Genomic DNA, 15,565 nt, shown 5'->3' with positions numbered 1-15,565 from the left:
GAACAAACGAATTGCCAGATGGATGGATGGATGTTTTCCAGATCTCAAACCTGTTCCGTTACCATAGGAGAGAGTGCTAATTTCTTTGCCTATGCAACTCCATTCACCACAGAATTAAAAAAAAAAAAAACTTAGGAATAAATTTAATCTGTACATGAAAAACCATAAGACTTTGGTAAAAGAAATTGAAGACACAAATAACTGGAAAGCTATCCTGTGTTCATGGATCAGAAGAATTAATATTGTGAAAATGTCCATAATGTAAGGAATAACAAGTGTTGGTAAGGATGTGGAGAAAAAGGAATCTTTGTGTGCTGTTGGTGGGAATGTAAATCAGTGCAACCATATGGAAAACAGTATGGAGGTTCCTCCAAAAGTTAAAAATGGAACTACCATATGACCCAGCAATTCTACTTCTGCATATCTGTCCAAAGGAAACAAAAACACTAACTTGAAAAGATACACGCACTCTCACATTCATTGCAGCATTATTTGCAAATAACCAAGATATGGAAACATCCTAAGTGTCAATGGATGATAATAGATACAGATACAGATTGGTGGTTGCCAGAGGTGAGGTAGGCAGTGGAAAAAATGGGTCAAGAGGTACAAAATTCCAGTTATAAGTCATGGGGACATAACATACAGCATGGAAGCTATAGTTAATAATATTCTATTACATATTTGAAAGTTGCTAAGAGAGTAAATTTTAAGTGTTCTCACCACAAATAATAAAATAATTATGTGAGATGATAGAAATCTTAACTAACCCTCAGTGGTGATCATTGCAACATATACGTGTATCAAATTGATTTGCTATACACCTTAAACTAATACAATGTTATATGTCAATCATCTATCAGTGAAGCTGGGAAAAATAATTCACCTTAAAAGAATTGAATTTTACATTCTAAAGCATGAGATGATTAGCAATAATATTTCAGTTATTTACCAGATGATAAAATTCAGTTTTCAAGAAAATGTGTCCTATTTCTCTTACGCCTTAAGATACCCTTATCCCCCACCCCAACGCACACAGACACACGCACAGACACACACAGACACAACCCGATTTCTGTCCAGAGTTACTTGCTGTTCAATTTGCAAAGCAGAGACCTGCTCCTTGGCTGTGCACTGGGGTAAAGGCCTCTGCCAAGGTGACTTTGCCCTCCTGTTACTCTGACCACAGTGAGGCTTTCTCATCCATCCAATAACTTTCTGTTATAATTGCATCATCCCTTCCTTTCTTTGTGTTCAAGGCTCTGGCCGCTGATCACCATCTGTAAGGAAAAAGCTTCATTTTTCCATTATTATACACACAGCCCAGTCCCTTTCTTCTTTTTTTTTTTCCAACATATACTCTCACTCCCCCTCACCCTTTTTCTCACTCTTATTGTCTCTTCTTTTATCACAGTTCCTTTTTGCCTGACAGTGTCTCATAAAATTCACTGGGGTTAAATCCTTTGATGATTCTTCTTCAAGTGCTTCCTCTGCCCAAATTGTATGACATTTTTGTTTTAGATACGTTTTACATTTTCACTGGATTCAAAGTCTAGTGAATTTTTCACATTGCTTTTCTGGTACTCTGTATTTTTCCTGCCCATTTTAATTGCCTGATTATTGAACAAATCTTCTTCAATTAGCCCTTTCTACATCCATCTGGCATGTGCTTCAGTGGAATAAAAATGAACATTGGTAGAGATTAGGTCACTAAAAACTGCTTGCTACCGATGGCAGTGATGATGAAGTGGGAGAATTTTTCACATTCAGATTTTATGTTTTCTTGGGTTTCTTAAATTCTATTTTTCATTTGTCCAACATAAATAAAGAGTTCTCTGATATTATCAATGTTTGCATTGATTTGGCTTGTCTGAGATTTTTGATTAGTTGGTTGGTTGCCCATCCTTTATTAGTTTTTAAAACCTGGATAATAAATCCATACGACTGAATTTATTTTTTTAACATGACCTAAGACAAATTACTTAACTTCTGTGAGCCTTGGTTTTCTCATTTGGAAATGGCAAATAAGATCTAGTTCACAGATATTTGGGAAGGACTAAATCAAAGGCAGTGTACAAAGCACCAAGCTTACTGCTTGGAATATCTTAAGTGTTCAATAATTGTTAGTTTCCTTCTGTCTTCTTTTTCAATAAGGTTATTATATTTTTTTAATATAGAACATTTAGATTCTAAGAATGTGCCTTTATCACTATCTTCAAATTACTTTCATAGGTAGCTTTATGGTTATGTTAATAATATTTATCTTTTGAAATGACTGGAATTGAGAAAAACACAGGATTTTAAAATTAATTTTGAGTCTATCAGTTTTTTTTTAACACATAGCTATCAAAGGCCCAGATGTGCACCATATGAGTTGATGAAAATGTACATAGGAAGTTGTGATAAAAGCTTTTCTTTTTAGTCTATCATATCTTAAATTCAAGGTTACTCTTATACAGCTGGTATACATTAAATATAAGATTTTGAGTTATATCAAGAATGGTTGGTCTAAAAAGTATGGAAAAGTTGAACAGAGGACTGGGAACATTTCTTCCTGGGATAGAGTGAAGTTGAGATGGAATCTTTCTATTTCTAGAGCATCTCTTCAATATGGACAAGACATCACAATTAGAGGGAAAAATATTTAGAAAATTATATTTTGCCCCAAATATAGACATTTTTTTCATCTACAGTCTGTTTTAAAACCAAACAAATGAGTAAAAATTCATCATGTTCTGGTAACATGGCATATACTCGTCACAGTGCCACTGGAAAAAGTGCATTGCTTTAAAACTACCTGAGAAGATAGAAGTCAAAAGAGACCTCAAATGATAAAGAAATGTAAATTAATAAGCTCAAGGGAAGGTATTGTGGCAAACAGTATTCGTTCCATATCTATCAGCCATTCCTTCTAATCTATTTTCTAACAGAACCCTAATTTGTCTCACTTGGCAATGGACTCAGCCCCAAGTGATGAAATGTGATTGTTTCAGGGAAGCCAATCATTAAAATTTTGCCTCTTTCTCAGCTGTTCTTGAGCTCATGGTGGCATAGTTCAGAGCAATGAGACATGAGGGGATGTCTGCTGGGGAGCTTTGGCAAAGCTTTCTTTCTTATAAAAAGGCACGAGAGAGGACATTCTGAAACTGGCCTGTCCCCCCTTTTCTTGCTTTGAATGTAAGGCCTGGAGTTTTTTTGTAAGCGTCAGGTTGCAAATGTAAAGTGAAGAATTAACACACCCATGTTGATAGAAAAAAAAAAAAAAACAAACTTATCTGGGTCACTTGATAACATGTTTAAATCCCTGGACCAACCCTGAAGTATGCATCTTCAGATTTCTTAAGGCATAATAATGCCCTTACGGTTTAAACCACTGTTGTTCAAATAAGCTATTGCTTAAAAGCAAACAAATTCCTGAATGACACAAGGGTTCTCTTTTTGCTTTGAGTTTTGTTATTACAGTTGTTGCTGCTGGTGGTCTTTCGTTTCGTTTTTGTTTTTAAGATTTTATTTATTCATGAGAGACACAGAGAGAGGAAAGAGAGAGAGAGACATAGGGAGAAGCAGCTCCATGCAGGGAGCCCAACGTGGGACTCGATCCCGGGACCCCAGGATCACGCCCTGGGCTGAAGGCAGGCGCTAAACCGCTGAGCCACCCGGGCTGCCCTTGTTTTGCTTTTTATACAGTGTAACATAAGCACAACTGTTTGAAGAATGAAAAATTCGGAGAGCCCTAACCTCCAAAAATTGGAAGCAACCCAAATAGTCATTGGTAAGTGAATAAGACATTGTAGTACATCTGTTCAGTAGAATACCACTTGGCAATAAAAAGGAATGAACTATTGATACATATAATGTGGATGCACATAAAATCATTATCCTAGTGAAAGAAGCCAGACCTAAAAGACATATAAGTCAATTCACATGAAGTTCTAGAACAAGAAAAATTTATCTGTAATTTGCTTAGACATCAAGAAATAAGCATAACTTCCTTAATAAGGAAAGAGAAGTGTTGTTGTTTTTTTTTTTTCTTGAATACCATCCAGGGACCTAAATAGATTGTTGCAGTCTGTGCCAGCAGCTCTCTCTGCTGGCTTTATTACAATCCATTATCTCCTCCTGTAATCCTTGGCTTTCTGTGTCAGTTATACACATTTTTTAAACTTTTAATTTTAAAAGAATTATATTGCTACAGGAACATTAAAAAGTAATACAGAAAGGTTCTATGTACTCTTCATCCAGTCCCCCACAATGGTTACACCTTATAGAACTATATTTTAACACTGAAACCAGGAAGCTGACACTGGTTTGTGTTACAATGTGTGTATACAGTTCTATGACATGTTGTTATGCATGTATTTGTGTATCCACCACACAAGACATAGAATGGTTCCATCACAGTGATGATCTTTCCTTTGTAGTCATACTAACTCCCTAACCCTGGAGTCATACCAACTCCAGGGTCTTAACCCCTGGAATCCATTAATCTGTTCCTTATCTCCACAGTTTGGTTATTTTGAGAATGTTATATAAGTGGAGTCCTACAGCAGGCGACCTTTGAGATTGGTTTTTTGCACTCAGCCAAATGCCCTTGATCCAAGCAAGTTGTTGTATGTATCAGTTGCTCATTCCTTTTTGTTTCATGCGATCCATGTTACAGATGTACAACAGTTTTTAATCACCAAGTCATTGATGGATATTTTGGTTGTTTCAAGTTTTAGAACATTAAAAATGAAACTTCTATGAAAATTCTTGTATAGGTTTTTGGTGGACCTAAATTTTCATTTCATTTCTGGGATAAATGCACAGTAATGAATGCAATTGCTGGTTGTATTAGTGTATATTTCATTTTTTTAAGAAACTGCCATACTCTTTTCCAGAGTGGCTGTACCATTTTACAATCCCACCAACGATGTATGAAAGTGCCAGTTTCTCCACATCCCTTTTTTTTAAAAAAGATTTTATTTATTTATTCATGAAAGACACAGAGAGAGAGAGAGAGAAAGAGAGAGGCAGAGACACAGGCAGAGGGAGAAGCAGGCTCCATGCAGGGAGCCTGATGCAGGACTCAATCCCGGGACTCCAGGAAGATCCCTGGGCCAAAGGCAGTCTCGAAACCCCTGAGCCACCCAGGCATTCCTCTCCACATCCTTGCTAGCACTTGACATTTCCTTTATTTATTTATTTTTAATTTTATCCGCTCTAATAGGTGTGAGATAACTAGAAATGTTAAACATCTTTTCATGCGCTTATTTGCCATTTGGCAAATAATGTCTTTAATGTCTCATGTCTTTTGCCTATTTTCTAATTGAACTGTTCTCTCTCTCTTTTTTTTTTATTCTTGAGTTTTGAGAGTCCTTTATATGTTCTGACACAAATCCTTTTTTCACATATGTGGCTTGCTAATATTTTTTCCTAGTCCATAGCTTGTCTCTTCAACCTTCTTAAACGGGTTCTTTCACAGAGCAAAAGTTTTTTTAAAGTTTTGATAAAGTCCAATTTACAAACTGATTTTTAGTATACGAGGCTATCAGTTTAGTATATACATGTGCTTTTGTCCAAGTAATAACCTTTCCTTTTCTGGATGCTTTTCCAACTTACTTTGTAAATAAATGAAACCATCAAAACCTAGCCTAAAAAGGACTTATCTCATAAGTAACCAAGTTACTTTAAATAAGTATTACCCAAATTAACCATGTTATCATTTACCTATTAATAAATTAAACACCTATAAGTTTATTACCTTTTTTTGAAAATTAGAAAACTACCAAAACCAGAATCAGTAATCAAAAACTGAAAATAGATTTATTTTTACTGTAGAAAATGTCATACTACACACAAGAAAAATGAAAATGTATTAATAACATACTTTCCTTATGTGGTTTGAAAAATTGCAGCATCAAGTCAACTAATGAGTACTTTTTTCAGTACACTTTTAGTAGTGATTATATGGTAATCTCAAATCTCTCTAATTGAGGTGAACTATTTTTCATGGTAAAACTATTTTTGTTTATATCATCATTATCAAAAAAACAATGAATATGTTCAACTATGTCTCTTCTTACATGCTTTTTCCAGTTTGTATTTTAGAAATGTAGGTCCCTAGTTGGCAAAATTATAGTGACACCTATTCTGTTCAATGCCTATGAATGGTAAAGACGGGATTCACCTGAAATGCTTTTAACTGAGCCTGTTCCACCAAATCTCCACACACAGCTTTCTTCTTACAAGCCTCTTAGACCTCATTTTATGCTTCATGGCTAAGGTATGTGTGGAGAAACAAATGTACCTGATTGTCTTATTTATTCACCTCAAGATCTGCTCTTGCCACGAGTGCCCTAGAAACAGGCACTGCTCACAGAATGAGCAAAGTAAGGAAACACCCCTGCAGCCCAGGATATTCTCAAGGAAGCACTTCCTGAGGTTTCGCTGGGGAAGAGAACGGGACCAGTAAGCTTGTTCTAGTAAGTGTGCATGGCACTTGTTTTCTCTTCCAGCTGAGTTAGCTCTTGACATTAGAAAAATTTTTCTGAGGCATCAAATCCATGCTGAACCTGATTATAGCAGAACTAGAGTTCTCAGGAGAATCAGCATAAAGGATGGTTGCTAAGCAAGATAACCATAAGGTCTACGTTATCCTCTATCCAAGGCCAATAATGAGGAGGCAACGCAAGAGCAAGGTCCCCTAAGGGAAGTTTGACCCAAGATTCTTCTGGAGGGACCAAGAGTTAGCTCTATTATAAACTTTTAGGAAGAAGTCAGTGTTGAGGAAGCTGACAGGTGGAAGTCTACTTTTGCCTGAAGGGCAGGGGGAGCAGGAAGGGCAATATTCCAAGAAATAAGTATAGCTAGCTTCAGTGTTGGCTACAAATTTCAGGATGTAAACTGCTCAATATGCAGTCAAGAAAAGCACTGAGGACATTTACTCTGACATGCAAGAATTTTTGGAAACAGGTTGGGCAGCCTGTCACCTCTCGACTCTATTTCCTGACTACTTTTAATGAAAAGACTCCAAGAAACACCACTTCTTACAAAAATCCATACCCAAATTCTTTAGGAAGAATCTTGGATTAGATGACCCCGAAGCCCCCATCTAACCCAAAGATTATGATTCTAAGATATTAAATATTGACAGACAAACAATGTGGACTCAATAAATATTTGCTGGAATTGAACTGAATTGAATTCAGGAAGTAAAAGGGTCTATATTTTATGACGGCAGGTTATCTAATTCCCACAGTCAAACAGCTGTATGAACTTCCTCTCCTTTGAAAGTTTTACATTTGTTCACCACATTTCCCTGCTAAAATCTGCGAGGTAGAGCTCATCTTAATACCATATTTTAGAGGTCAAATTGCCTTCAATGGTTTATTTTAGAGTGTCCTTTCTCCAATATTATTATGTCCCAACATAGAGTTTTTGTATCTCTTATCTAAAAATAAATTACCTGAACTTGATTGCATATAGGATTATGGACTAATGAACATGGATTTTTGCTTAACAGATACTCAATTTTTTTTCTAGCAAAGATACTTTATGATTTATGATCCTTAATGACCTAGTTATTTGAAAAAACCATGGAAGGTATCAATGAGTTTTCTTCAATTGGTTAAAATATCATACATTTCTTTCACCAGTTCAGACATCTTTGTCTTTGATCCTGATTCACAGAATTTAGTGAGGAGGTGGAAAAGAGGATTGTTATAGAAGATGAATCAACAACACGATGGACAAAGGATCATAGAAGTAATGAAAAGATTTTTTAACTTCAAAAAATAAGTCAGAAAATGTGAGAATCTTTGGATAGGGAAATGAAATCTTACTTTAGCAGAAATTTATCTGTCTAGTACATACGATATATTCCTATGAGAGGAACCATATTTATTTATGATCATGAACCCAGTGATAATATTCTATATAACAGTTTCTTGAAGTAAACTCAACAATGCACTTGGTGTTCAAGTTACTTGAGAATATAACCCAAAAAACTAAATAATTAACACACTGAGTATATATTCCTATGTCATGAAAACTATTTTAAATACCTATTTTATTTTATCAACTTTAAATTCACAAGGCAATCTAGATACTATAAAAATTGATTGTACATAAAATACTATCAGGATCCAGAAATGGCTTTGTATGGATTTCCATGACTTAATTTTTTTTAAGAAATCAGCTGAGCATAAAAAGTGTTATTTTGGGTTTTTATAATATGAAGACAGAAGGCATTATTATTAACAGATTAGGAAATCCATTTGTTTTAGCATGTTTATTGTAATTCAATAAAAACACACTTATTGACTTGCTAATTTTTGCTAAACTAATTTAGAACTTGATTTGACCTCCTCTACTCAACTACTGTAACTGTGCTATAACCTAATTAGGAAAACCTCTAGAGACAATGGTTGTTTCTTATGATTAAATATAAAGTGAGAATCTAGTTTTACTTTATCAGTTCATAGTTTGTTTTTATTCATTTACCTGGAGCAAGACTGAAAAATACTTTAACAGTTTTCCTGTTATATATCATCAAAACAGAAAAGGTCTTTTACCTATATGATTTTTTGATTGGCATATATAGGAAGATGCCAGGTTAAAATACATTATGTTGTAAAAGCTTTGTCTAATCCTGGAATGTCTTTTTTCAGAAACAATGTTGTAAATGGTGTTCAGATACCCTGCTAGTTCATGAAATGTACATATTTTTATGTGATATTTATTTGTATTAACAAAATGTAGAATGTGACTCTACTGGGTAAATTTTAAAAAGTAAAGTTGAAATGTGATTTTATCTTTAAGTTATACTTGAGATAAATCCAGTTTTATTAGAGGATATTGATCGGGGGTACTAAATTTGTGGCAATTCCATAAAGCACTCTAGGGCACTGTCTTTTCAAATATAAAATGTGAAACAGTTATTTAAAATTATTTAATTTTTTCCAGTTATAACATGTTTTTATTGCAGAGGATTTGAAAATATGAAAGCAGAAAGGAAAAAATAAATCACCTGGAATTTCACTACTTACATATAACCTTTCTCATCATGTTTGTACAGTTATCTATCACTGTGTAACAAATTACCCCCCCCCAAACTTAAAGGCTTTGAATTGCCAAACATATTTTAGTTCATAGTTTCTGAAGGTCAGAAATCAAGAAGTGGTTTGCCTGAGTGATTCTCAGATTCTCTCATGATGTTGGAATCAAGCTGATGACCAGGGTGCAGTCATCATAAGGAGACTCAATTGGGAAAAAAGGATTTGCTTCCAAGTTCACTCACATGGTTGTTGGCAGGCCTCAGTTCTTCCCTGGCTGTTGCCCGGAGACAGCACTTCCTCACCATGTTGGCCTCTCCACAGAGCTGCTCACAACATGGCAGCTTGCCCGAGCAAGTGATCTAAGAGACAGATCCAAAACCCTAGACAGAAGTCACACAGTCTTTTATAACCCAAGCTCAGAAGTGATATACTATCACCTGTGCCATATAGATGGCCCCTGGAACCATGTGGAAGGGGACTACATAAGTGTGTCACCATCAAGAGGTAGCGATGATTGTGGGCCTGTTTGAGGGGTATCGCAGTGGTACATTTCTTTCTGGTCTTTTTTTTTTTATACGTTTTTTATATACTATTGTTCCACCATATAACAAAAGCATTTTACATGTTATTAAAACATCCCATGATAATATTTTAGTGGTTAGACTATATTATATATTGTTGACTATAATCATTTCTAAATATGCATTATTGTAAATAATTCTATGATAAACAGCTACAGCTTTTGCATGAAGCTTTTCCATCTGCATTTCAGATAATTTCTTTTGGATTGCAATCTAGCTTAGGGACTAATTTAAAAAGCTGTAACACAAGTTGCCAAATTGCTTTCCAATTGGATCGTATCAATTTAACTCACAGAGGGGCTTAAGAGTATTTTACTGCTCCTTTATCTGGGGACTTGGAGGTTTTAGAAGCTAATAGGACTAGTTTTTAATTTTTTTTTCTATTTTCATGTTAGTTTCCCCATTTCTTGACTTTTTACATTACTAACTCTGCTCTGAAACATAGCAACCATGATTGTGTGTGTGTGTGTGTGCGTGTGTGTGTGTGTGTGTGTTTTCTGGGAAGAGTGGGAGAAAGAGAAACAGAATTAGTGAGGAACCTTTTCCGGAGTTAAATGAAAAAGAATCAGAAAAGGGAAAAAAGGAAGGAATTTAGAGTGGAGGTAATGTAACTGAGAAAGTATGGCCTAATGCTATATTTACTGAATTGGGAATAGTGTATACAAGGGAGAAATAGCACAGAACCAGTATGCCTTAATGGGGTAGGGGAAAAAAAGGTGATTGGCATGGGAAAAAAAGATTGGAGAATGCAATATCCTATGACTGTCCCTAGGGGACCCTATGGGCCAGGGTAACTGCTTTCCTCGTCTGAGAGTCAGAGGGGCTGCTGAGAGGAAGACATGTGACTCTCTCCCTAAACTGAGAACATTTATGTTCTCTTACTTTTTTTTTTTTTTTTCAGTTCCTGTCTATTATGAAGTTATTTTCCTGTGGTGAAATCAGGACAAATTAGAAGTAATTTTTTTATAAAAGCGTGTTCCTATGTAAGAGTAACATGAGATAATTCGGGGAACTGCCTCATACTTCCTCACAGTCCTTAAACCCATGATCGAACTTTTTTTTCCCCCCACAACTTCATGCTTTTACCCAAAGATTGTAAGTTTTCTGAGGCTTCTATTTGGTAAATTTTGATTTTTGGATTAAAAGATGTATAAAGAGAGAGAGAGGTAAACCAAGATACAGACTCCTAACTATAGAGAACAAACTGATGGTTACCAGAGGGGAGGTCGGTGGTGGGGGGACTGGTGAAAGGGGATTGAGGGGATTGAGGAGTGTACACTTGCTGTGATGAGCACAGGGTGACAGATGGGAGTGTTGCATCAGTATATCGTATACCTGAAACTGATATTACACTGTATGTTAACTAACTGGAATTTAAATGGAAACTTAAAAAAAAATAAAAGATGTATTCTTAGATTCTTTTTTTTAAGCTATAGTCACAAACAAAAAAATAAACAAGAACTGTTAGCCTTAAGAAATATTTTCTCTGGTCTCATCATATCCCGGATATACTTCTATCTTATGCTGCATGAAATTCATGTTTTATTGAAGTAATCCACTTATATATCTTTTAGTTCTCACTAGAGTGTACGTTCTGGGCAGGGACCGAATCATATACATCTTTAATTCTTGGAATACCTACCACAGTGCTTAGTATATAAATATTTGTTGAGTCATTACATAATGCAGTTGGGAATTGGAATGCCAGACTGAATATACTTTTATATCTATCTGCTCAGTTCTTTCGTATGAAAAAATAATGAAAATCTTCAGTTATAACTATTTTAGCCAGATGATTGGGTACAAAATAGACGAAAAGATCTGCTGAAAATGATACACAGCTAAAAATATATCTGACAATGTTCCGAGAGAATATATTTAACATCTAAAATGCATTTGTCTGGGGCATGACATTCATTCATTCATTCCAAGGAAGATGATTAAATATCTCATATTTGCTAGACATATTTGCTATATAGGACCATAGAACTTAAGATTCAACTCCACCGGCTACAGGGAAGCTTGGCCTAATTCTAAGTGATGTGTTTCAGATGTGTTCTAGAAAGCAGTGAGGAACCGAACTGAAAAGAAGAGAAACTGAAAGTAGGGAAGGCGATGAAGAAGTTATCAAGAATGACCAAGTGAGAAGTGGTGAAGGCTTGAAGTAAGGCAACACCATGGGAACGGATGGAAGAGGACCATGGGCTATGAAAGAGGTGACAATGAATGAAACCTAATGCGTAGATTGTGAGGACACAGGAGGAGGTAGCACGTGTGACTTGGGTTTTCTTGGCTTCAGTAACCGGTTGGATGGAGGAGCTATTAACTGTTAACCAGGTGCATGAGGAGTAGCTGTCCAAGGAAAGAGAGGGCAAATTGGTACCCTTTCACAATTCATACTGTGCCATCAATAAGCAATTGATTAAACACATCCGGAGCTTAGGAGATAAATATCTGTGGGGAATTTTGGAAGTTCTCATTGTGAGGATGGTGATGTAGATGATGGCAAAGGGAGGAGAAAGAAACAGAAGGAGAATGAGAAGAAAAGAGAAGCAGAAGGGAAGGGGAAGAGGGAAGATGTCTGAACTTTTATATGATTTGTTACAATTAACCACTTCAATACGTTCTTTGGGTAAACTACTATGGCTACTGGAGCCATATGGTTATTAAATCAAAATAAAAATCTACACTGATGCAGGATCTTGATATAGTTCATTTTTGTTCATAGCTTTAAAAAAAATCAATGTTATATTTTGTCTCACAGCCTCGTGTTAGCCTTTATTTCTTGAGTGTAGTGAAGACAAGCTGCTACTGAGATTATGGGTTTCGCCCCCTAGGAGTCCCTGAAGATCATTAACCCTGAAAAACATCATAAACCGTGGTTTGTGTTAGCACCTCTTGCCATCAGTTTTTCTATAATGAACACTTGCAATCAACAGTGATGAACCTCTTTACACTATTGAAGAAATCTTGCAGACTTTAATTGACTTTCAAGAGAAACAAGTCATCAGACTTTTTTTTTCCCCTCCTGTGTATTACAGTGGACATGACATGACAGTTAACCATCTTTAATACTGTACCGACATCCAAAGGTATTGCCATCACTGAGCCGTATCAGTTTCGATGGATGTGAAGAAAATGTAAAGAGATGGAGGTGTGTGACAAAAATGCCTTTTGTGGAGTACAAAGAAGGAGGATGATTGTATGTCTAGACGTATGAAATAGTTCAATAATAATTATCAGTTTTACTAATGAGCCGCATAATCTTGCAGTCATCTCTGAATCTTTGCTTTATGATTTTTAAAATGAAGGGACTGGACGAGAGTATTTTGAAGTTCCCTTCCAGTCTCAAATTTCACTGTAACTCAGAGACATACAAACCTGAGACTAATTTAATAGTAGAAACATCATCAAGCAAAAGGTTCTCGCATCAAGCAACTCAACATATTTAAATCAATATGTAGGGAAGTAAACATCAGGGATTTGACAATTTGGCTACACTTACCCTTACAGAGATAGGTCACGTCTCAAAAAACTCCAGGTCCTATTAATTTGAGCCATATGAAATTGTTATTTGTGTGGCTCAAAGTTGATCAGATATAGTTTAGTATGATTCACTTTAGTATGGTTATTTCCAGGGAATGCCTTATCAACATAAGCAAGCTGTTACATTCTTTAAATTTTTTTAATTAATTATTTTCTGGAAAATAGAAATTTGGTAATCAAGTCTCTAACATGGAGAGGGATGCCACCTTATACATAGATAGATATTTTAAGATCCCTAAAAAAATAGGTCTAATATATATAAACTGTACCACCACAGTGTCGCATGAAGAAGATAGAGTCCTCCTTGCTTGATAGAGGCTTTGGGGTCAGCATTAGAATTTTTTCTCCAGTAGTTGTCCCTTTTCTATATTCATTTGGATAAAGCCTTCCCTGGCAAGATTTTATCCCAGAGCAATTGATCTTTGTCTTTGCAACAATATTAACCAGAACTGGAACCTGACGCTGTCTTTCCACAATTTTCAAAGATGCTCACAGCCAACCTCTTAGCAGAGACAGGCTGTTTTTCTACGTTTCAAGAGTAGCTATCCTAACAAAGAACTAGGTTAAATTCAAGAGAGAATTAAGTCTATTATTGGCTCCAGGACATGGGGGGCAGGGGCCTGTATTGGAGGCCCCATCTTTTCTACCAGCAGCCTCCTAGAAGCAAGGGAATGGGAAGGGGTGATGGAAACCTGCAGTCCACAGCCGATTTGAAAAGCCTTTATTCTGGAGGCCGGCAGATGTGGGGTATTTATTTTTTCTTCTTCTGAAGATGAGAGGACTAGAGAATCTCGGTAGAAGCATGAATACACGAACGCATCTATGTTGCTCTAGGATTCAAGTTAATTTAGTGTATATGTTACAAAAATACGAAGAGCATAGCCCGTGATTTTTTTTTTTTTAAGAAAGTTGGGAAAGCTCATTAAGATTTATTACAGGTCCCAAATTTTGTAGTCCCGAAGCTTAACGACAGATGGTGGTGTAACTCCACCAATTTTGCAACCTCTCCATTCAATTTGACTTTGTAACACAGATTACCCTTGATTTGACTTCCGTGAAACTAGAATTTTCTCTTTTTCCTAAAATGTGCCTGGGAGGAGAGTGGTGATAGGAGAATGCCTAAAAGGAGTCTGTTTATTTGCTCATCTTCAGAAAACTGTGGAGAACCGGGCAGAAATAGGAATCGGATACTTGCCCGTTCCAGTTGCGTGAAAGGAAAAAAAAAAAAAAAATTCTACCTTGCGTTTAAAGGCGACTTTTGTTTCCAGCTATTTGAAGCGAGTGGTACAACTTTGGAGATGGTATCGCTAACGGGGAAAATTTAATTTAATCAAACGTGCCCCCACCCCTTTCTCCCAGCGCTGGTCTCCCATCAGCCTGATTGGGGAATTTGGTCACAATGACACCAGTGCAAAGGCTGTAAAGCGGGGGGGAAAAATGCAATTGTTTAACTGAAAGTTTTGGAGAAAACAGCCCCCCCCACCCCCGCCCGTGTGCGAATAATTGTATTTTTGCAGCAAAGAAGCACAAACCTAAGCGGCCCACCGGGGCGACGCGTGGAGCCGGCACCTCCCGCACGTGCCACGGGCGCACGCGGCTCCCCGCGGCCCCGGCCTCGCCTGCTCCCACGTGGGAGGCGTGTTCCACGCGCGAGGCGCCCGCGGAGACCCCCCGCAAACGAATTTATCTTTCGCCCGCACCGCGAGGGGGGCAGTGGCTCGGAATTTGTTGATTTGCGGTTTCCCCGGGAAATAAACTTGAAACCGATTGATTCCGCGTTCGGGAGAGAACTTCGAGGTGCAGCGGGGGAGCGTCGTGCGCGGCCCGGGGTGGGGGTGGGGGGACCGCGTCCCACCTGCCCCTGGAGCCGCCCTGGGGGGGGGGCGGGGGCGCCGCCTGCGCTGCGCGGGAGGCGGGAGCTGCGGCTGCGACCCTGCGCGGCGCCCCGGGGTCGCGGCCCGGCCTCCCCCCGCTCGGGCAGCCTGGGTTTCGTTGCAGGGCGGCCACGACCCCGCGGGCCGCCCGGTGGCTCGTGCAACAGAAAACTATTCGTTCGCTGCTCGCCCTCTCGGCGTTTCCCTCGGCCGCGGAAACCCGGTTTTCCTATTATTACGCTTCAACTTTTTGGAGTGTGTGCGCGCGGGGCGCGGAGCCCCCGGCCGGCTCGGGCTCGGGCTCGGGCTCGGGCTCGGGCTCCGGCGGCGGCGAACAAAGCCCGCAGTGTTCGGGGCCGCGCGGGGCGGGGGTGCCGGGCGAGGTAAAGGAACTGCAAATAAATATATTTTATGACCACCCATCAACAAACTACGCGCCACCGTGGCAGCCCCTGGTAGCCGGGCCGCGTCTGCAGCGCGGCCTGGGGCGGGGGCCGGGGGGCGGGGGGGAGGCTGGGGGGGCCGT

At 38.2% G+C, this 15,565-nt stretch overlaps 1 long non-coding RNA gene across 1 annotated transcript; it reads left to right on the top strand.

Annotated features, from left to right (window-relative positions):
- The first annotated feature begins 9,349 nt into the window (after positions 1 to 9,349).
- Positions 9,350 to 12,312, top strand: LOC140609434 (uncharacterized). Its single transcript, XR_012011266.1, has 2 exons — positions 9,350 to 9,582; positions 11,671 to 12,312. It is a non-coding gene; the product is annotated as an uncharacterized lncRNA (long non-coding RNA).
- The last annotated feature ends 3,253 nt before the right edge of the window (positions 12,313 to 15,565 follow it).

This window comes from Canis lupus, chromosome 18 (genome assembly GCF_048164855.1).
Source record: "Canis lupus baileyi chromosome 18, mCanLup2.hap1, whole genome shotgun sequence".
Classification (NCBI taxonomy): domain Eukaryota; kingdom Metazoa; phylum Chordata; class Mammalia; order Carnivora; family Canidae; genus Canis; species Canis lupus.
Note: the sequence above shows the minus strand (reverse complement) of the source record. Positions and strands in the feature narration are given on the sequence as shown.